The 23380-nt window shown below is 39.1% G+C and overlaps 1 protein-coding gene across 2 annotated transcripts in view; it reads left to right on the plus strand.

Annotated features, from left to right (window-relative positions):
• The first annotated feature begins 6027 nt into the window (after positions 1 to 6027).
• Positions 6028 to 23380, plus strand: part of MCHR2 (melanin concentrating hormone receptor 2) — a 54807-nt gene continuing 37454 nt past the window's right edge. Inside the window, exon 1 of one of the 2 annotated variants that reach the window (XM_023205821.1) lies at positions 6028 to 6099. The gene's annotated coding sequence lies outside the window, so the exon portion shown is untranslated. Of the gene's footprint in view, positions 6339 to 23380 lie in introns of both variants that reach the window. The other variant, XM_023205820.2, reaches the window with a different exon arrangement.

Consider the following 23380-nt stretch of genomic DNA (forward strand, 5'->3'; position numbering starts at 1 on the left):
AAGAAATGGGGAAAGGATTCCCTATTTAATAAATGGTGCTGGGAAAACTGGCTAGCCATAAGTAGAAAGCTGAAACTGGATCCTTTCCTTACTCCTTATACAAAAATTAATTCAAGACAGATTAGAGACTTAAATGTTAGACCTAATACCATAAAAACCCTAGATGAAAACCTAGGTAATACCATTCAGGACATAGGCATGGGCAAGGACTTCATGTCTAAAATACCAAAAGCAACAGCAACAAAAGCCAAAATTGACAAATGGGATCTAATTAAACTAAAGAGCTTCTGCACAGCAAAAGAAACTACCATCAGAGTGAACAGGAAACCTACAGAATGGGAGAACATTTTTGCAATCTACTCATCTGACAAAGGGCTAATATCCAGAACCTACAAAGAACTCAAGCAAATTTACAAGAAAAAAACAAACAACCCCATCAAAAAGTGGGCAAAGGATATGAACAGACACTTCTCAAGAGAAGACATTCATACAGCCAACAGACACATGAAAAAATGCTCATCATCACTGGCCATCAGGGAAATGTAAATCAAAACCACAATGAGACACCATCTCACACCAGTTAGAATGGCAATCATTAAAAAGTCAGGAAACAACAGGTGCTGGAGAGGATGTGGAAAATAGGAACACTTTTTCACTGTTGGTGGGATTGTAAACCAGTTCAACCATTATGGAAAACAGCATGGCGATTCCTCAAGGATCTAGAACTAGAAGTACCATATGACCCAGCCATCCCATTACTGGGTATATACCCAAAGGATTACAAATCATGCTGCTATAAAGACACATGCACACGTATGTTTATTGCGGCACTATTCACAATAGCAAAGACTTGGAATCAACCCAAATGTCCATCACTGACAGACTGGATTAAGAAAATGTGGCACATATACACCATGGAATACTATGCAGCCATAAAAAAGGATGAGTTTGAGTCCTTTGTAGGGACATGGATGCAGCTGGAAACCATCATTCTCAGCAAACTCTCACAAGAACAGAAAACTAAACACCACATGTTCTCACTCATAGGTGGGAACTGAACAATGATATCACTTGGACTCGGGAAGGGGAACATCACACACCGGGGCCTATCACGGGGAGGGGGGAGGGGGGAGGGATTGCATTGGGAGTTATACCTGCTGTAAATGACGAGTTGATGGGTGCTGACGAGTTGATGGGTGCAGCACACCAACATGGCACAAGCATACATATGTAACAAACCTGCACGTTATGCACATGTACCCTAGAACTTAAAGTATAATAATAAAAAAAAAGAATAAAAACTAGGCTGTATACCTCAACTCACTAACCCATCAAAATTCTGCTACCCAACATGAGCAAACTCATAAAAATGACTTCCTTTAAGAATACTCAATTAACTTGTCTTACTTCTATCTTAGAAGTGGATATCATACTTTCATTTCATTTGCACTGTATCTATTCATGTGTTTATTTTCACCACAAGATTGCAAGGTCCTCATTGGCAGGGATGATATCATCTTTGTACCCCTAGTATCTGGAGTAATACTCCAAGCATTTTATTATTGGGAATAAATGTCTTTTAAAAGTACCACTTTTAAAATAAAAGACTTTTAAAATGAAATAATTTTACTAACACTTTAGTTAATAGATAGCACCTTACCATAGACCAGCCAGTCAGGGGCAAATATAGTTGGGAAGAAAGAAGTCCACCTAGAAGAAGGAAAAAGTATAAAAGGTCAACTGATTTTTCACTTTGTTTTGAGACATTCCAGGTCATAATGTTTTATGCTTACTGAGACAGCTTACATGATAAGCTGTGACCATTCCTCAAGAAGTTGGAAAGAAATAAATTCTTGTATAAACATCACTCCCAGTGGTAGTTGTTCAACATGAGCACATGTATTTGAAGTGAAAGCACAGGCCAAGGCCCCTTAGGGAATATAAACAGATATCAACAATGATTCATAGTTACCAAATTAAATGAAAAAGGAGGTGTTTTCTATATGTTTCCTGCAACCCCTGTATTTTCTTTTGTGCTTGAAAGCAGTTCCAAGCCTTGGCATTGTGACCAAGCTTAAAAGAGTTCTCCTGAAAGTGCTCCCCATTTCTCAATAACTAAGAGAAAAAGATATCAGCCAGTATTTTAGGTTATTCATTCTCATTTTTAACACCAACATAGCTGCTAAGCAACTTTAATAGCAAATATTAGGTTTGTTATTTGAAAAAAATGAATTTAATTAAAATTGATCAATATAATTCATTGGTCATTTATTAAAAAATTAATGTTCTTTATACCGATTATAAAATCATTCTGAAATTTGGCTAGCACTAGAAATGGAAACTAATTTTTAATCATTTAGAAATTTAGAGCCGTACCAGACAAGTCACTGATGTGAAATTTAGCAGCCATGAGAAGGTAAATGGGAATTTACTAATAAGCAAACTTTTTGAATCTGATTGATTGGTAAGGCTTGAAAATCATTGTCAATTGTTCTAAGAGTTCATCCAGGTTTCTTAATAACAAGTTTAGGACTTAGGCAAACTGCTCTTCCTTTTTTTTTTTTTTTTAATCTAAACTGTATATTTTATATGATATTATTATAATATAAAGGTAAAAAATGAAATGAGTTTGGGAAGTAATGAATTAATGCAGTCCTTCTCAGAGCCTTTAATATATTAATTTGGGTTATGACTCTGAGAAGAGGGAGTTATATGTATCCCAAACTCTTTTGACTATTTTATTAGTTATCTACTGCCACAATAATTACAGATGGTAAACCACACCAAAACTCAGTGTCTCAGAACAATCATCATTTATTCTTATAGAGCTGAAGTTTGACTGGAACACTTCTGGTTCAAGCAGCAGGCCTGGGAATTTGTGTTTTCTATGCTTCTCTTATCCTCCTTGGCTTAGCAGGCTAACCAGGACATGTTCTTCTTGGACAATGCCAGAGGTACAAAAGAGGCAGTGAAAATGCAGTAAGTTTCTTACGTCCTACTGCTAAAATTGTCATACTGTGTCTGTAATCCCTATTCAACTAGACAAAGCAAGTCACATAGCCAAGCCCAAAGTCAAGGAGTGATGAAATATGCTCCATCTGTGATGAGGCCATTGGAAGGAGTGGATCCAAGGAAGGGTTAAAGAGCTAGGACCAACAATTCTCTCACAACAAAACCCTTTGTTTATGGATCATCTCATGGAACTAGTGCTCCACAGGACACGGTTTCGGAATCACTGCAATATCTCACTGCTTTTTATGCAATGCTTATGTTAGTGGGCACAAAATGACATCTGACTAACTTCCTGAGAATTTCCTAATTCAGGCTAATTTCCTGAGATGCTGCAGCCTGAGAGACATTTTAAAACATTATAATCTAAATGGAACCCACTGCTAGATTCCTAGCAGAAATTCTTCATGTTAATAGGTCTTTAAAATCCCTTCTGTTGTCAAAACTCAATGAAAATTCAGTTCATAGAATCAATATGGACACAGTGGGTTCAGTTTAGAGCGAGATCATTTTCCTAGAGAACCTCAGTCAGGATTCTGTAAAAGATTTTGGAGGGAATCAGATCCTTTGATAGGAGTGGATGATTAAGACTAAGTTCTCAGAGACTGTACTTCGAGGAAGTGCAGAGCCAAAGACCAAACTGGGTAGCAGATGATTGCAGAGACAAGTAATATCCCAGCCCAGGCCAGTGAGAAGCTCAAGAACAGCCTGGGTCCTCAGAAGAAAGCCATGCCAAGTCAGCACAGAGATGTTCCTGAACAGTCCCTTAATGAGAAGGAATAGAGATCAGAACCCACTGCGGGCACTCTGCAGACCATGGTATATATATGTGTGGAACACAATAAGCCTCATTCTCATCAGCATGTGGGGTCAGTCATTGCACCAATCTCTTTTTTTATATATATATAAAACCATAATTAATGAGACTCACCAAAAATCCTTGAACCAAATGAAAGTTTCTCTGATAAGCATAGTCAGAAGTCTGTAGCCATAGTAGGACAAAACCAGGTCAGCAGGAGCTCTGCCCACAAAGCCACCTCCCAACACATAAATTGCCAGTAAACTGAAGTGCTTTGTCTGACAAACTTCCCAGTTTCCAGCTGAGAAAAAAAGGCAGGGACTTTACAGGGGTGGGATTTTAACTGGGCATTCTGGCTCTCCTACCGTTATCTAAAGAATGTGATCTTATCAGAAAGCTCAAAGTCTGGAGTGAGAATTGGGTGAGATTCTATTTCTGGTTCAGCTTCTGTTTCACTATCTATGGTTTACTATAACTTTTAACCTCAGTTTCTTTATTAGTAAAATGGGATAACACCTATCTTGTGTAACTTCCAATTATTACAAAAATAAAAAATGTAATGATACTTTTTAAAGTATACATAAAAAGTGGCACCAAAATGTAAGATGAGGCCACATATCCTCCACTGACATCAATGGAAATTGTCAAACGTAAGCAAGGATGCAATTAAGCCTCATACGCTAATGTTTTCCTAAATAGCAATCTCTAGCACAGGCTTTCTAGCCACCAATGCCCTATAAAACACAATACAATATATTGGGCTAGGAAAAAAAAAATGTATTCTTCACTTTTCAATTTGGCAACAACAACAAAATGATATTTATTCATCCTTCATTGAGAGCACATAATTAGATAGAATTTGTCAACATCAGCATCCTCATCATTATCAATCACTGGAACAAAGAATTGAAGTAGCAAAAACTGGCATTGCCAATATCCCTGTCTTTTTTTTTTAAATAGATTGCCTACAAGTGAGAACTTCAAGACAAGCCACTCTGAGTTTTCTTTGAAATGACTTAACATTTGGTCAGGGATAGAAAAGTTGAACAGAAAAATATACTTCAAGATTCTAACTTGGAAAAAACATGAGGTGTATAAACTCATAGTGGACTGAATTTTTATATTATCAGAGAACTTGAAAAGGCTTTTCCACAAGGGTATTGTAGAGGGGGTTTAGATAATCAGACTAATAAATGGGTCAGGTGTTTCTTCTTGTTTTTCTTTCCTAAGAGATGCTTTGAAATCTCCCACTTTGAAATCCAAATTCTCTTTAAATTTAATCTCCCATACTCTTATCTCCTTGGTTTTTCTGAGATATTTTAGAGATGATGTCTTTTTGCACAAACACTAGCTCTAAGGCGACTTCCAGTTCTGAAATGTATAATCATTAACCCTATACTTGCTTTAAAAATTCTGATCTGTTGAATTTTGAAATTTTAACCAGTGTCACTAACCTTTCAAGTTTTTCCCATTTTCCTAAATTAATGTGAAATACAGGACATTTTGCCATGCCACTCTGACTACTCACACTATAGATGAAGGAATGATTCTGAAAGGTGCTATAATGACTATAATTATCATAGGACCACATACTGAGTACTAACTACATGCCAGGCCTGATTTGAGGGCTTTTGCAAGTCAAGCCAGTGAAGCCTCCTAGCATCCCTGGGAGGGAAGTTTTACCATTCTGGTAGTACCAAATGAGCAACTGAGGATTAGAAATATTAAAGAATCTGCCCAAGGTCATATGCCTAACAGTAAATGATAAAGTGGAATGGAATGTGGGGCTGGCTGCCTGTCTCCAAAATCGTATGAGGCTCCCTTGGGTGGGAAGTGATCCAACTCCAGCTTCGTCCTTGTCACCTTCTTTGCTAAGTAGCCACTAAGGACAGCAGATTTGATCAGGGTGCAAGCACGAAGCTCAAGATCATTATAGCAGTTGTACTGGGTGGATTAAAAGTTCGTGAAAACAAAACAAGTTCCTTGGTGATATTATAGGTTTCTTCTTTCCTCTCTCCTTTCCCCCTTCCCTTCCTTTAAACCTTTGGTACATCAATAAACATTTGTTCATATAAAAAGAAGGTCGGGTTTCTATTACTGCTTAGCTGAAAACACCTACAAATGTTCACAGGAACTTTAGAGACTACCGAAGTCAAGATAAGCACTTGAAAATAAGAAAAAAACAAGCTCCGCGAGAGCAGAGATGCTTTCAGATTTTATTCGCGAAGGCACCCTACCCTCTTAGAAAGAGCATGATGCACCCGATGCTCGGATTGGATGAAGTGACAAAGGTAGTCCCGCTGGTTCGGGCGTTTGGCTGTTCCTGTGTCTTGACTCCCGCTTTGGAAATAGAGGTAGGGCTGGCTCCCGACCGGTCCCAGAGACCCTCCCACTCCTCCCCCACCTTCTTGCAGCCGGGACCCGCTGCGAGCTGTTTTTGGCCACGCGCGCTTATCGGATAGACCTGCAGTCCCGCAGAGAGGAAGGCCGTCCTGGCCGCCCGCCGCGCGGGGAGGACGCGAGCACCCAGGTGAAGTCCCGCGGGCCGCCGCGAGGGGGGCCGGGCTCGGGCGTGGGCGCGCCCCAGGGCCGTGGGCTGCGCGGCGGGAACAGCCTGGCGCCAGCTCCACCAGTCGCCCCTCCCCGGGGCTGGCTCGCCGGTAATGTCTGATTATTGGGGGATCCCTTTCCATCCCAGAAGGTACAAAGTTTGGCTCTGTGGAGGCACCTCCGCCACGGAGCGGGGCGGGTGGGTGGCCGGCTGGTTTCATACTCGGCAAAGAAAATGGAAACACAGGAGGGAAAATAAAGAGGGAGTGGCTTTCCGGGAAGCAGCGGCCCGGACCGAGACCGCTGGAGCGCGCGGGGCTAGTTCATCCCGGCACTCCATGGGGACTAAATAGGCTTAACTAAAGTGGCGAAGGCGAGGAGGCGATAACTGGCTTGTCTGCTAAGAGTTCGGGAAGGCTTTTTTGAACTAGAAAAGACAAATTCAGTTCTTCCTCCAGGTCCCCTGTACGCGCCTCCGGACGGCCTTCTGTGAAGCCCCCCTTCCCACTTAGTTAACTTAGTTAATATTACTCCTCTGTCACAGGACTCCTGCATGGTCAGGTCATCTGAACTCCTCAACGGCCCTAGGGAAGTTACCAGCTGTCAGAGAACTGGGGAGAGGGGGCAGGACGTAGCCTAGGCCCTTTGCAACTCAGCTGGGGTTTCTGACAGCCTTTGAAAAACTCTCTCTAAAAATGTGCTTCTTGTATTTTTTTAATGAGGCTTTGCCACAAACCTAATATCTTTGTTTGAGGTGGAATCTTCTTATTAAAATGGCCCTGAAGCTATCACTAAAGAATCAGGCGCGAACATAAAATCGCCTGGATTTGAGAAATGCGCAGGTAGTTCATAGAACTTAGCTCAGCGCAAATTCGGAGGCAGTCTGTTTTCTAACTTCTTAAAATTGCATTTTTCTACTTAAATAATAACCTGTTTGTTAGTATAACTTAGTGGGTAGAGATGAGGGGGGAATACTGACTGGCTGGAAATGACTGAATTTGGTTGGTAACCCATTATATGTGTTTTATTTGGATCACAACATCTGTTTAATGTCACAATTGAATTGGCCTTTTGCAGAGCAGACATGCCCTCACTTATTGTCTTATGGCTGTGACAAAATAATTACAAGGGCAATGTTATTCGACTCTTAGCCTAACACAGACTATTAGACTGCACAAAGCATTCCAATTGCAAGAAGAAAGTTTTTCAAACCTGGGGAATAAAGTACCACCAATGCACAGGCCACTGAATGTTTCTGAAATATTAATGTAGATAGTTAGACAGAGATTGAATAGGGAAGGAAAAGCCACCAGGCACTTTAAAGAGGAGCCAGGAACAATCCTACAGGTCCAAGATGCTGTGAGAGAACCAGTTTCATTTTTAGTGTCAGCCTGACTCTCCTCAAAAACTAGAAATAGATTTTGAGGGGAGATCTGTTGTGTATACTGCTAAGTCCAGTGTCTATTTTGAGAGGCGAGCCTGTAGATTTAACCCAAGTCGTGGGCTAAATGCATAAGAGGCAGCAATTATCCTACCAGACCCCCAAACTCCCCAGCCTAGCACTTTAGTCCTAGAGGTGGATGGGCGGGGGTGAGCCTCCTCCTTCGCAGGACCTTTGGATGCCCATTAGACCTATGGTCCAGGACAGTGTCTAGTCAGAGGTCCTAGATGCCCTGCAAGGGACAGTCACAGCTCCCACTCCACAAGGGATGGAAAATGCCCCTGTGGCCTGAAGATGCTGGGATGCCTCTGCCTTCTGTAGCGACACCCCCTCACCCAGCATGACTCCTCTTCGTTCAATTCAGCCAGAAGAAACCCAAGCCATCACTTATTCAGTCTCCAATTTACTCACCTGCAATCCCTTATGTATTTATTTTTAACGTTCTGGTTCTAAAAAGTGAAATGAAGTAAATACCGGGGGGGAAATAGAGCAAAGCTGGAAATGAGAAGAAGAACCTTCTTCATGCCTCAAGGCTGAAGAAAAGAAAAACACTTTTGTCAAGAGCCTGCTCTGTTTTAGGCAATGTTTGGATGCTTCATTTCATTAAATCCTCACAATAACTGTGTAGAGAGTATTATTCCCACCTCACCTATGGGGAGACTGAGGCTCAGACAGGTTGGTGACTACCTAAAGTCACACTGCTAAAAACGACAGAGCTAAGATTAGGCCCAACTTTGTCAAATTCTTCTAGGAAGGCAAGTATGCTTTGCTGGTGAGGGCTGTCAGGGAAAGCCCAAGCAGCTTTGTCCTCCAGCTCCATCTGTCTTCCAGCTTCCCCGAGGAGGATGAGCTGAGGCTAAACCTGCCAGAAGTTGTGCCTGGAGAGCATGTGTTCACCACTAAGGTCTCCTACAGAGGTCCTGGGCCCCACAGGCTGCTCTGCTCCCCTCTTTTCCCCACTCTTTATCTCCATGCCTGCACCTTCTCACTCCTCTGACCCCAAACTGTTTGATGCTACAATTCCAGAACCATTGGCATATGCCCTTTCTCTCCCTGGGGTTACCACCCTTTCACCACATGCCTGGGTTTCTCCTTTCTGTCCCATCCCAACATTATTGGGAATGTCATAAAGACTCCTCCAAATAAAGCAGGAGATGCATATCTAAGGACATGCTAGATGTGGCTTCATGGTCTGAAGAACCGGGGGCCTGGAGCTTCCAAGCAGCTGATGCCCTGATCAGGGTGGGAAGGAGGAGAGGTGGATGCTGAGGCCTTGGGCAGGGCCCCTTACTGGGGCTCCTCTATCTTGGTGAAGGGCAGGAAGATGAGGAAAAAAATGTAGAGAGAGACAGAGAGAAGAGGAGACAGAATTATGTAAATGGCTTTTATCCAGGGAAAAGTTTGTGATTATAGAAAAGTTTTTAAAAATTAGATTGATTGTGTAAAATTAATGCTGATGAAATGACAGTCTTTTGTAAATTCTGTATGACTTACAGCTAATTGCCATGCAGCTCAGTAACAGTTGTGTATTTCATTAAATATAGTTCCAAATAAGTTCACCGTACATTTTACTTAATAAACATACATTTTTAAATCTTTCTATACTCTCAGGACTAATAAAGTTTCTCTTGAATACTAGCTTCTGGCATGATTATCAGATCATCATTGAGGTAAATGAATACACACACACACATACAGGGTAAATAATGTGTTTATCCTATGACTCTAACATTCAGAGAGACATAGATGGAAATCACGTTTTATGAGAAAAAGTTTTATCTTTGGGATTTGTATTAAGCATGTAAAATATTGGCAACGTTTTTACTGTGCTGAACTCAAGTCTGATACATTTAGTAGCTCATTACTCCAATTTTAATGTAGGGTTGCAGAACACTAAAGTCTCATAAACTGGGTCCTGCCTTGTTCTAAATATACCTGACATCCCACACCCTCTAAATAATTGAGCTAATTCATTTACAATGCTCTGCTCAATTTCAGTAAGATGGAATTTAGTTTTTGTTTTGTTGTTTAAAGCCAATGAAGTTGCAAATTTACTTGGTTGAAAATGCCTTTTAATCTTAGAAATGAAAAAAAAGATTATGTATTGCTACTTAAAAAATCTAGGTGAATTTTTTTCTCCAACTAAAATTCTTCAGAAATTTAAAAGAAGCTGCTGTCTTTGAGGGAGATTATTTCACAGAACACATATAAAAACATTTTTTAAATAAAAATGTTATAAAATTGTGTACTATTAAGGCATTTCATTCCATAAATTCTACCTAAAATATTTTATATTTCCAAAAAGTGGGAGTACAGTTTGTTCTTTATAGAGAGCCTCTATATCAGAGACATATATAATGTTCTCAAAATATTTCTTGATTCTTTCAAGCAGCAGTGATGACTTATTAAACAAGGTCTATGTAGCTCTACAGGAGCAGTTTGGGACCCTAAAGAGAGAGGAAACATTTCAGGGGGACCATTGTTTCCATTGTCTTCTCAGGGTAGAGGTCAAAGGTCAAAACATAATTTTAGAGCCTGACACAACTGGGTTTAATTTTTGGCCCTACCACTCACTTACAGAGGAACCTGAGCAATATCCTTACCTTCTTAGTCTCAATATTTTCTTTGGCAAAATGAAGATAATACTAGTATTTGCCTTTGATCTCACTGTGAATTTTGAATGAGGTAATGCACATAAGGTACTTAATACAGTATCTGGCACATTACAAACATTCTATAAATCTTGCTTAAAATTGGCACTTTACCTCTTTATCTTGGTTTTTATGTCTTCCTTCATGAAAATCTAGGCAATATTTTTTTTTTAATTTGATGCAGGGTCATGCTGTATCGCCCAGGCTAGAGTGCACTTGCACAGTCTTAGCACATTGTAACCTCAAACTCCTGGGCTCAAGTGATCCTCCTGGTGGGTAGTAATTTTAAACCTGTGGTGTATTTCATATGATCTTAGACCCTCTTTCAGCCATTTGAAATGCTTGTTTTTAACCTATGTTTGATACTTATTTTTCTCATAGGAGTCATAGGTGTTTTCATGAGTATGACTATGTACATGCATGTGGGTAAACATCCATTTAGCTCATGGAGACATTCAGGCTGGTCTCTTAATTGACTCATAAAGGCCTTGAGAAGCTAACATTAGTCATAAATAAATACTACCTGATGGCCATTCTGGAAGAGAAACCTATTGTGCCATTCACTATATGGAAAAAGGTATACGCCTGCTGGTAGGAACGTATGCCCAATAACAATCAACTGTTAGAAGATGCATGTAAAGAAGATGGACTGATGTGTCTTCTCATCCTCCATAGTATTTAAGAATGTTCAAAAGTGAGAGGTAGAGGGTAAAAGGAAGGTCTTTCTGTTCTATTTCTACCTATGACAAATGTTGTTGGTTGATAATCTCATTTTTCATTGCCTTGAATTTGGGTGGCTCTGAGCTTCAGGCAAGTCTGTGTCCATTTCTAGCCCCATGGGGGAGGATGAATTGAGATTATTTTAGACCAATTACTGTAATTGCAGTCCTCCTACCAATGCAATGATTGGTGTGGCAAAGAGCATGTGACACAATTCCAGTCATGATACTTGTGGGCCAGTGTGCAAAACAGGCTGCTGGGAAAGGATTGCACTTTCTTTAAAATGTCCACAAAGAAGGGGTGGTCCTTTCTGGCTTTTATTGTGCTTACATGATCATGAGCATGAGCTGCTGTAATCATCTGGTATCCCTGTGGGGACCATCCTTGGAAAAGATTTGTGTGCTGAGGATAGCTGCAGTGGAAAAGAGTGAAAAGACCTGGACTCTGATGTCATCATTAGGCCACTGAAATAAGCAATCTTGAAAGTACCACCCTATCTTTGCCTGTGAAAGTCTGCCCTAGGGACTTCACTGTTATGTTTAAGCTATTTAGGGCTGGTCTTCTGTAACTGACAGTTGAAGACAACCCAAATGATTTACATACCAGCTATAGAGAACCAAATCAGAAAACTCTTGCAATGAATCCATCCCTTGGGACATCAAATGAGTTAAATATTCTGCTGAAGTCTATGGCTGCCTTTGTTCCAGAGATGCAAATAATCCCTAATGATTTTTAACTTAGCCTCCTGTTTTAATGCCTTTTTGAAGAAATTATTAACCCTCTATAGACTTTTTGGTCTCTTGTTTCCTTTTCTTTTCTTTCAATATTGCCCTGCCAATCTTATCAATAAGAAAAAATAACCTTTTGTGCCCACATGAAAAATTTTAAAACAGTGTTTATTTTGGGGTGCTAATGAAGTGACTTCAGTCTCTTTTATGTGTTTATCCATTTATTTCCATTTTTATTGCTTCCTTTTTACTATTAATTTCTTATATTTTGCTTACTTTTTCTGTGTATGTCTTAATCTCTTTTGCTTTCAGTGTAGTTTAAGCGTATGTGTGTATGTGTGTGTATGTAGACTTTTGGAAGAAGCATAATGTAGTGGAAAAAGCATGGAATGTTGTGTCAAACTTTGGTTTAAATCCTGACTCTGTTACCTAATTTTTTTATAGTTTTTGACAAATTCCTTAACCCAAAGTAAAAAGAATGGTGGCGAGCATGGAATGTATTTAATTGTAGAACTAATCCTAAAGCAAGGGTGGGGATTTGGATGGCATACTATATGCTGTGAAAAATTTTAATTACATACCTATCCAAAACTGGAAGAGGAAGAGGGAAAGAAGGTGGAAGGTAGAGTAAATTCACTTATGGCCTTGTGTAATATATCTGAGTCAAAGGATATACTGACAAAACAAGTATTTAAAGTATAAGGATTAGCCGGGTGCAGTGGCATGTGCCTGTAATCCCAGCTACTTGGGAGGCTGAGGTAGGAGAATTGCTTGAACCCAGGAGGTGGAGGTTGTGGTGAGCTGAGATCACGCCACTGCACTCCAGCCTGGGCAACAGAGCAAGACTCCCTCTCAAAAAATAATACAATACAATACAATACAACGCAACACAATACAGTATAAGATGTACAAAGCTAAAACTAAAAATATATTTTGTTGACCAAAATTGAGCAGTGGAGGGCCAGAGGAAAAAAGCAAGGAAGGGGAAATATACCAATGTTATCATTTCCTTTTTTTATTTTTATATATTTAGGGGTCCACGTGCAATTATATTACATGGATATATTTCATAGTGGTGAAGTCTGGGGCTATTAGTGTACCCATCACCCAAATAGGATATATTGTACCCAATAGGAATTATTTCATCCCTCACCTATCTCCCACCTTCCCACCTATTAGAATCTCCATGTCTATCATTGTTCTCTGTATGTCCAGGTGTACCCGTTGTTTAGCTCCCACTTATAAGTGAGACTATGTGGTTTTTGACTTTCTGTTTCAAGTCATTTCAATTAGAGTAATGGATTCCAGTTTCGTCTATGTTGCCATAAAAGACATTATTTCATTATCTTTTATGACTGAGTAGGATTCCATAGTATACATATATACCACATTTTCTTTATCTGCCCATCAGTTGATGAACACTTAGGTTGACTGCATGACTTTGCTAATGTAAATAGCATTAGATAAACATGTAAGTGTAGGTGTCCTTTTGATACTTGATTTCTTTTGGGGCAAGGGGTAGATACCCAGTGGTGGGATTGCCATATCAAAGGGTAGTTCTTTTTTTAACTCCTTGAGAAATCTTCATACTGTTTTCTGCAAAGTTGTACTAATTTACATTTCCACAAACAATGTATAAGTATTTCTTTTTTCTGCATCCTTCCCAATATCTGTTGGTTTTTGACTTTTTAACAATATTCATTCTGCCTGGTATAAGATGGTATCTCATTATGGTTTTAATTTGCATTTTTCTGATGATTAGTAATATTGAGCATTTTTTCATATGTTTTTTGGCCATTTGTATGTCTTCCTTTGAAAAATGTCTCTTCATGTCCATTGCTTGCTTTTTAATGGGGTTATTTTTGTTGTTTTTTTTTTTCCTGTTGATTTGTTTCAGTTCCTTGTAGATTCTGAATATTAGCCCTTTGCCAGATGCAATGTTTGCAAATATTTTCTCCTATTCTGTAGGTTGTCTGTTTACTCTGTTGATTATTTCTTTTGATGTACAAAAGCTTTTTAGTTTGATTAAATCCCATTTGCCTATTGTTTTTGTTGCATTTCTTTTTGAGGACTTAGTCATAAATTCTTTGCCTAGGATAGTCCAGGATAGTTTGCCTAGGTTTTCTTCTAGGATTTTTGTAGTTTCAGGTCTTACACTTAAGTCTAACCAATTTTGCATTAACTTTTGTATATGCTGAGAGATATGGGTCCAATTCCATTCTTCTGCATATGACTATTCAATTTTCGTGGTACCACTTATTTAATAGAGTGTACTTCTCTAGTGTATGTTTTTGTCAGCTTTGTCACAGATTATTGGCTGTAGAGGTATATGGTTTTACTTCTGGGTTCTCTGTTCTGTTCCATTGATCTGTGTGTCTGTTTTTATGCCCATATCATGCTGTTTTGGTTACTATAGCCACAGTATAATTTGAAATCAGGTAATGTGATACCTCTAGATTTATTCTTTTTTGTTTAGTATTGCTTTGGCTATTCAGACTCTTTTTTGGTTTCGTATGAATGTTAGCATTGCTTTCTCTAATTCTCTGAAGAATGATACTGGTAATTTGACAAAAATTTCATTTAATCTGTAGATTGCTTTGGGCAGGTTGGTTATTTTAATGATACTGGTTCTTCCAATTCATGAGCACAGGATGCTTTTCCATTTGTGTTATCTCTAATTTCTTTCATCAGTGTTTGGTAGTTATTTTTGTAGAGATCTTTTAACTCCTTGGTGAAATCTATTCCTAGGTATTTTATTTTATTTTGGTAGCTATTGTAAATGGGATTGAGTTCTTGATTTGGTTCCCAGCTTGATCATTATTGGTATAGAAATGCTACTAATTTTTGCACATTGATTATGTATTCTGAAACTTTACTGAAGTCATTTATCAAATCTAGGAGTCTCTTCAAGGAGTCCTTAGGGTTATCTAGGCATAAGATCATATCATCAACAAACAGAAATAATTCAACTTATTTTTTTTTTTTTTTTTCCTGATTGGATGACTTTTCTTTCTTTCTCCTGACCGCTTGCCCCAGCTAGGACTTTCAGTACTATGTTTGAATAGTAGTGGTGAAAGTGAGCATCCTTGTATTGTCTCAGTTCCAAGGGGGAATGCTTTTAAACTTTCCACATTCACTATGATGTTAGCTATGGGTTTGCCATATGTAACTTTTATTATTTTGAGGTAAGTTCCTTCTAAGTCTAGTTTTTTGAGGGTTTTTATCATGAAGCGATGCTAGATTATACTAAATGCTTTTTCTGCATCTATTGAGATGATCATAGGATTTTTTAAAATTCTATGTATGTGGTGAGTCACATATGAAAGAACTAAAAGATAATATCTAAAGAATTAAAGTCTAAAAGTAGCATGTAAAATTAAACAAAGGTAACCTATAAAACAAAAATATACATTTTCCTAAACATTGTTAAAAAACAAAAAGACACCATGAAAAATATAGAGAAATAAATGTTTCTCTTTCATGTATGTGTATATATATGTATATGTATACATGTGTGTGTGCATGCATGTGTGTATAACAAGACAAAATATGAAACACTTCTGGACGTCTTTATTGTGGCAAGATAATGAATACCCTTTATGTTTAAGCCATTTGTATAGAGTTTTTTGAAACTAGCAAAGACATCCCAAATGACTCACCTGCCAGCTAAAGGATAACTAATCAGAAGCACCTTGTAAGGAGTCCAATCCTTCCTTCCAGAGCTAAAAACAAACGTATCTGTTATTATGATAGATGCAAAGGAGTTAAATTCTATCACTATTATTGGAAAAAGAAGTTCAAATTGGTTTATAATGGAATATCCAACCCTATGCTGTAGATAAGAAACATCCCTTAAATAAAGCAGTTCAGAAAGGTTGAAAAATAAAAATATAGGCAAAGGTGTATCAGATAAATGCAAACGTAGGCACACTTTTTAAATAACAGATGAGCATCATGTCAAGGAAGTCAAGAGAAGAGAGTGTTTCGAGGAGGAAATTTGCAATGATGTTGGATGTTGCCAGGAAACCAACTAAAATAAGGACAAAGAAGAATTACTTGTATTTAGCCAACAGTAAGATTGAGTAACCTTGAAAACAATGGTTTTATTAGAGTGATGAGGCAAAAGCTTGAATGTGATGATTTCAATTCTTTTGGGGGAACAATTAGGATCAGGCTTGCTTCAGAAAGTTCAGAGTAGTGGGCAGGTCCATTTAATGAAATAGTATGTATAGGGCCTAGTAAAGGAAAGATAATTGACATGCATATTCTGCTAGCTCAGATGGCTTTTTGAGACCTAATTCTACTTGTGACATCCTCTATAGACAAACATCTAAGTATGAGGACTCAGGAGTTGAAAACAGTTATTTTCCAAGAGTTGTTCCTAACCCCATGGCAGGGACTGGGCACAGTGACTCGCACCTGTAATCCCAGCACTTTGGGAGGCCAAGGATAGAGGATCACTTGAGCCCAGGAGTTTGAGACCAACCTGGACAACATGGTAAAACCCTGTCTCTATAAAAATACCAAAAAAAAAAAAAAAAATTAGCTGGGCATGGTGGTGCACTCCTGCAGTCCCAGCTCCTCAGGAGTCTGAGGTGAGAGGATTACTTGAACCTGGGAAGCTGAGGCTTCAGTAAGCCGTGATCGCACCACTGCATTCCAGCCAGGGCAGCAGAGCAAGACCCTGTCTCTAATAATAATAAGACAAAACAAAACAAAAAAACCAAAAACATCATGGCTGGCACCAGCCACATATACCTTAAGAAAGACCAGTCTCACCAAGACAGTGCTCTGTCTTGAGTCCAAAAGGGAGAAAGGGAGCATCTAGTGTCACTTTCCATTTGTCTCAGCATCTAATAAGTAACTTCTTTCCTTAACGTCTAATGTTTGAGTGCTCAATTTGATCAGCTTGCATCAGAGGTTTAGGGAGAAATGGAAAAAGCCACTTCCCCATCAAGAGTTCATCATCCAAATCATGGCACCCATAATAGCACCCCAATTAAAATTAGGTGTTTTTTTTTTCCTGGAGAGTAGTTCTCACTCTGTTGCTGAGGCTGGAGTGCAGTGGTGCAATCTCAGCTCACTGCAACCTCCACCTCCCGGGCTCAAGCGATCCTCCTGTCTCAGCCTCCTGAGTAGCTGAGACTGCAGATGGGCACCACCACACCTGGCTAATTTTTTTTTTTTTTTTTTTTTTTTTTTTTGTGGAGACAGGGTTTTGCCATATTGCCCAGGCTGGTCTTGAACTCCTGACCTCAAGTGATCTGGCTGCCTCAGCCTCCCAAAGGACTGGGATTACAGGCATGAGCCACTGTGCCCGGCCCCAGTTAAAAGTGTTTTATACATCATGTTAGATTTCTGAACAGCCATCCTGAGTAGGGTTGGGGAGGGTGGGTTGATGTGAGTCAATAACTGAGGCTTAATTTAGGAGGCAGATTTTGAAATGGACCATGAAAGACTGAAAAGGAATTTTGTCAAAGTGGGAGACAAGGCTGCCATAACTGCGTGAGAACTAATGAAGGAAGCAGTGAAGCTGTGAGGAGGAAAACCTGAAATTCCATCTGAATAGAACAGAGACAGGTAGGGAGCAGAGGGTTTAGGGAGACGTGAAATCAGAATCTAGAATATGGAATTAGATACAAGATACATGGGAAGTTGTCAGGAGGGATAAAGGGTTGGAGAGAAAAACCATCGCCTCAGTCGACAAACATTGTGTTGAGCTTACAGCATGTGTTTACAGTAGCTAGCAGTTTTGGGGAAGTGCATGTAAACATGCAACTGATAATTATGAGGTATGTATAAAACCTGAGAGTATACAGAAAGGGGAGACTCTCAGAGCTGGAATTAATCACCAACTGTTTCTTAGAGGTGAGCCATTTCTGAAAAGAAGAGCTTTCCACATCAATAAGGAAGGAAAGAGACTTTCATGCAGAGAGAACTTGAGAGAAAGCACAGCTATGAAATGAATAGTAACAGCAGTGATAACCAACACATTTCCTAGTTGCCGTGTGCCAGGTGCCTTACATCTGATTTCCTCGCAACAGCCTTATGCAATGAGTTATATTATTCCCATTAAACAGATAGGAAACTGAGGTTACAAAATAGGTTAATGAATTTGACACTGTTCTCAATCCTTGTAGGGTAGAACCCGGATTCATCCCCAACATCTCCATGTTTAACCACACATACCACTTGCCAGATCCCCACAGAGAAGGAAGATTTTCCCAGAGGCCAGACTCCAGTTTTCAGGAAAACAGCTCCAGTCACAAGCCACTGTCCAGCAGTGAAACATGTTTTTTCTTATGGCCACCCTCTTCTTTGTGCTTGAAACTCTTACCCCACAGGGAAGTGTTTAGCAGAAAACTACCAGTCAGTTTTATCTCAACTCTAATAAGACATCTTTGTTTTTTGCCTTCAATCTAGAATGTTACATGATAGACATAGGATTGCTAAGTTAGTGTTTGGACCGCAGCATAGGACAATCTGTACTTTTAAAGTAAAAATAGTAACAATAATAATAATTAATAAATGAGCAAAAAGATTGACAGCTAGAAAAACCTCTAGGTGCTTATTTTTACTGTGGTTGATTTCTGATTGTCAAAGTAAAATGTCCCTTATTTTATAAGCATTTGACCTATTTGAAAGATATGAAGATTATCTAAGGATTTTTCCTTTGTTAAATTTGCAACCCTGCTTTGACATCTACTCAAATATGTAATAACTTTTTATCATAAAACCTGCAGCAGAAATGAATGCTAATATTTTCATGCAATCCTTCTGGGATTGCAGTGTCTGAATGGATATATCTTGTCTTTGATGTTTTTGGAGCTAGTTTCATGTAATCAGTACCTGTCAGTGAAGCACTGAATATTGGCAGAATAAAAAAATTATTCCACTTTCTCATTGCTATTAAATACCTCACTCCCAGTTTTAAGTCATCCATGATTTGATTCAGCAGTGAAGATCCCAATATAGAGGATATTTTATGTCGATGGTAGTATCTGGTCCTTGGAAAGGTTATATCTCGAAAATTTTTTTTCTCTGTCACTCTCCTCTCTTTCACTCACTCTCGCACACTTGCATGCATGAGCGCATGCGCGCGCGCGCACACACACACACACACACACACACACACACACACATGCTTTCACATTGAAGTTTTTCAAGTCCATCCCGTTGACTATGTGGGCAGCTCTTCCCTGCCTCTCAAAAGGCAAATGGATGAACCATAGTTCTATAGAATTATCTTGACCTCCGAAAGCTTCCCCCAGGCTCTCAGAACTGGATCCAACCAGGACATTAGCAGAAACAACTTCAGTCTCAGCCTGCCCTGACTTGGCAACCAGATGGTCCCAAGTAAGATTATTTTTCCTTAAAGTGAGCTTAGTCCAGATTCAGTGGAGCACATTGCCTTCTTTTAAAACATCTCACTCATCCTCATAGGTGAGACTGTGATGCTGGGAACATTTATATATGTACCTGAGAATTAGTGTTTAACAAGGGCCCATAGCGGGTCGAGTAAAGTGTGCTAGTGTGCTTTTAGAATGTTTACTTTCTCATTAATTTATAGAAAAACTACAAAACAGAATAATCATCTTGTAAGTTGAAATGATCAAATTAAACAAAGATCTTTAACAAGAATGTGTCACCAAGTTCATATGAGAGTACTTTAATGCTAGCAAATTTCAACAACAAACAACTCTCTTCACCAAATAAAGGCTTGTAGATCAGTTGAGCAAAGTGTGAAGTCATTGAAAAATTTTTTTTCTTCTTAATTTAACTGTCTCTGCAAAGGAGCATACATTTTCCAAAAATTTTCTGCTTTAAACCTATTAATAGATCCCTCCTCATGGAATTCTTAAAAGGGATATAAGGTAAATCAGAATTAGATTAATTAAAGGATATTCAATTAGCAGCAATGTAAATAATCACTGTATGAATTGCTGGCAAGGATATTCTCTATAGTCAGCTTTCCCAGGCAGCTTTGCCCAAGACAAATAGGAGGCACAAATACAAATGACATATGTAATCTTAAATTTTTTAGTAGCCACATTTAAAAGTAAAAAGAAACAGGTGAAATTAATTTTAATAATACATTTAATTTAACCTATTCTATTAAAAATTTTATTTCCATGTGTAATCAATATAAAGTAATTATTAAGGATTTATTTTACATTTTTTATACTTAGCCTTCAAAATCAAGTGCGTATTTTACACTTACTGCACACCTCAATTCAGACAAGCCACACTGCAAGTGCTCAATAGCCACATGTGGCTAGTGGCTACTGTGGTTGTAGGGAAGTTCAATGGAATATGCATACTGTGCTGCTATCTTAGGTGATAGGGGAAAAAAAAAGATGAATAAAACATGACTCCTGCCCTCAGTGAGGGCAAAGTACAGGGATTCTTTCAGGCTGGGACAGTTTCTTTCCTTCGGTGTACAGTGCTGTTTCTATGGACCTTTCTGCCAATTAGACTCTCTGTGTTCCCAAGTCACCGGACTCCCATAATGTCAGAAAATGGGCATAGTGTGCTGATTTTATTAAAACAAGACACTCTACCACTATCAGCTGAAAAACTGTTTTAATAAATACACCAACCTATGATGTCTGTGAAGTAAATGATATTCTCCATCCAACCCACCTCCCTCCGTCCCACCTCCCACCACTTGGATGTGACACCTTTGAGCAGTGCACAACCTGCACCGCCATACCGGAAGACCTGTTTATTCCCTTTGCCTAGTACTGGCCATGGCACCTTTTCATTTCCCCAGTTCTTCCCCTGCCTGTACTCCAACCAACATCAGAACAGGACTGTCTACTTAAAAGCCCACTAACAATCTCACACTGACTGTGGCACAAACTGTGAAGCAGGGTACATTTTTTTGATGTCCTAGCCTTTTGTAGCCACCCCCAATGTGCTATCATCCTCTTTCAGGGAGGGCCAACAGATGAGCTGTTCTTCTAAAGAACTGTCTTGACCTCCCATAGCCTCTTCCAGACTCTAAAAGATGGGCAAGTCTAGGAAATGTCCTCTTAACACAACCTGCTTTCAGAGGAGAGTCAGATGGCAGTCCTTAATTCTATGTCATGCATTGAATGCAATACTTCATCATTCTCAGGGGTTTTCACATTATAAGTACCATTTGTACTATGGAGATGAAAGTCTACATTCTCAGTTAAACTGATGTCAGATAAGTAAGAGGGGGGGATCTCCCTGGAGCTGCTGAAATGCTGCTAATCAAGTGGAAACTTACCTTGCCTCTGATTGTGGCCCCGCCAGAGAGGCCCATCAGCTGCACTTTCTTCCTTTGCATTCCTCTATACCTTTGCCACATGATGTCGGGATCCCTGTTTATATTGATTCTTAAAGTGTTTTTTCACCTTGCCTGCTCAGTTCGTGGGTATAATTCTTGAGTTTATCTCATATTCGAAGTATTTACCTTGTTTGTACTAGTTTCCAGAAAAGTAGTGATATGGTCAAAGATTGAATATTAACATCATAAATTACACTTATTAGCTAGCAAACCTTATTTTGGTTGAATTAGCTAGCAGTAGCCTTTTTTTTTTTTTTTTTAAGTTCTAGGGAACATGTGCACAACGTGTAGGTTTGTTACATATATACACATGTGTCATGTTGGTGTGCTGCACCCATTAACTCGTCATTTACATTAGGTATATCTCCTAATGCTATCCCTCCCCCTTCCCCACAATAGGACCCGGTGTGTGAGGATCCCCTTCCTGTGTCCAAGTGATCTCATTGTTCAATTCCTACCTATGACTGAGAACATGCGGTATTTGATTTTCTGTTCTTGCGATAGTTTGCTGAGAATGATGGTTTCCAGCTGCATCCATGTCCCTACAAAGGACACAAACTTATCCTTTTTTATGGCTGCATAGTATTCCATGGTGAATATATGCCATATTTTCTTAATCCAGTCTGTCACTGATGGACTTTTGGGTTGAATCCAAGTCTTTGCTATCGTGAATAGTGTCGCAATAAACATACATGTGCATGCGTCTTTATAGCAGCATGATGTAATCCTTTGGGTATATCCCCAGTAATGGGATGGCTGGGTCAAATGGTATTTCTAGTTCTAGATCCTTGAGGAATCGCCACACTGTTTTCCACGATGGCTGAACTAGTTTACAATCCCACCAACAGTGTAAAAGTGTTCCTATTTCTCCACATCCTCTCCAGCACCTGTTGTTTCCTGATTTTTTAATGATTGCCATTCTAACTGGTGTGAGATGGTATCTCGTTGTGGTTTTGATTTGCATTTCTCTGATGGCAAGTGATGATGAGCATTTTTTCATGTGTCTGTTGGCTGTATGAATGTCTTCTTTTGGAAAGTGTCTGTTCATATCCTTTGCCCATTTTTTGATGGGGTTGTTTGTTTTTTTCTTGTAAATTTGATTGAGTTCTTTATAGGTTCTGGATATTAGCCCTTTGTCAGATGAGTAGATTGCAAAAAGTTTCTCCCATTCTGTAGGTTGCCTGTTCACTCTGATGGTAGTTTCTTTTGCTGTGCAGAAGTTCTTTAGTTTAATTAGATCCCATTTGTCAATTTTGGCTTTTGTTGCCATTGCTTTTGGTGTTTTAGACATGAAGTCCTTGCCATGCCTATGTCCTGAATGGTATTACCTAGGTTTTCTTCTAGGGTTTTTATGGTATTAGGTCTAACATTGAAGTCTCTAATCCATCGTGAATTACTTTTCATATAAGGTGTAAGGAAAGGATCCAGTTTCAGCTTTCTACTTATGACTAGCCAATTTTCCCAGCCCCATTTATTAAATAGGGAATCCTTTCCCCATTTCTTGTTTTTCTCAGGTTTATCAAAGATCAGATGGCTGTAGATGTGTGGTATTATTTCTGAGGACTCTGTTCTGTTCCATTGGTCTATATCTCTGTTTTGGTACCTGTACCAAAACCTGTTTTGGTTACTGTACCCTTGTAGTATAGTTTGAAGTCAGGTGTCGTGATGCCTCCAGCTTTGTTCTTTTGACTTAGGATTGTCTTGGCAATGCAGGCTCTTTTTTGGTTCCATATGAACTTTAAAGCAGTTTTTTCCAATTCTGTGAAGAAACTCATTGGTAGCTTGATGGGGATGGCATTGAATCTCTAAATAACTTTGGGCAGTATGGCTATTTTCACGATATTGATTCTTCCTATCCATGAGCATGGTATGTTCTTCCATTTGTTTGTGTCCTCTTTTATTTCACTGAGCATTGGTTTGTAGTTCTCCTTGAAGAGGTCCTTTACATCCCTTGTAAGTTGGATTCCTAGGTATTTTATTCTCTTTGAAGCAATTGTGAATGGAAGTTCATTCCTGATTTGACTCTCTGCTTGTCTGTTACTGGTGTATAAGAATGCTTGTGATTTTTGCACATTAATTTTGTATCCTGAGACTTTGCTGAAGTTGCTTATCAGCTTAAGGAGATTTTGGGCTGAGACGATGGGGTTTTCTAAATATACAATCATG

The sequence above is a fragment of the Piliocolobus tephrosceles genome, chromosome 5 (genome assembly GCF_002776525.5).
Source record: "Piliocolobus tephrosceles isolate RC106 chromosome 5, ASM277652v3, whole genome shotgun sequence".
NCBI lineage: Eukaryota > Metazoa > Chordata > Mammalia > Primates > Cercopithecidae > Piliocolobus > Piliocolobus tephrosceles.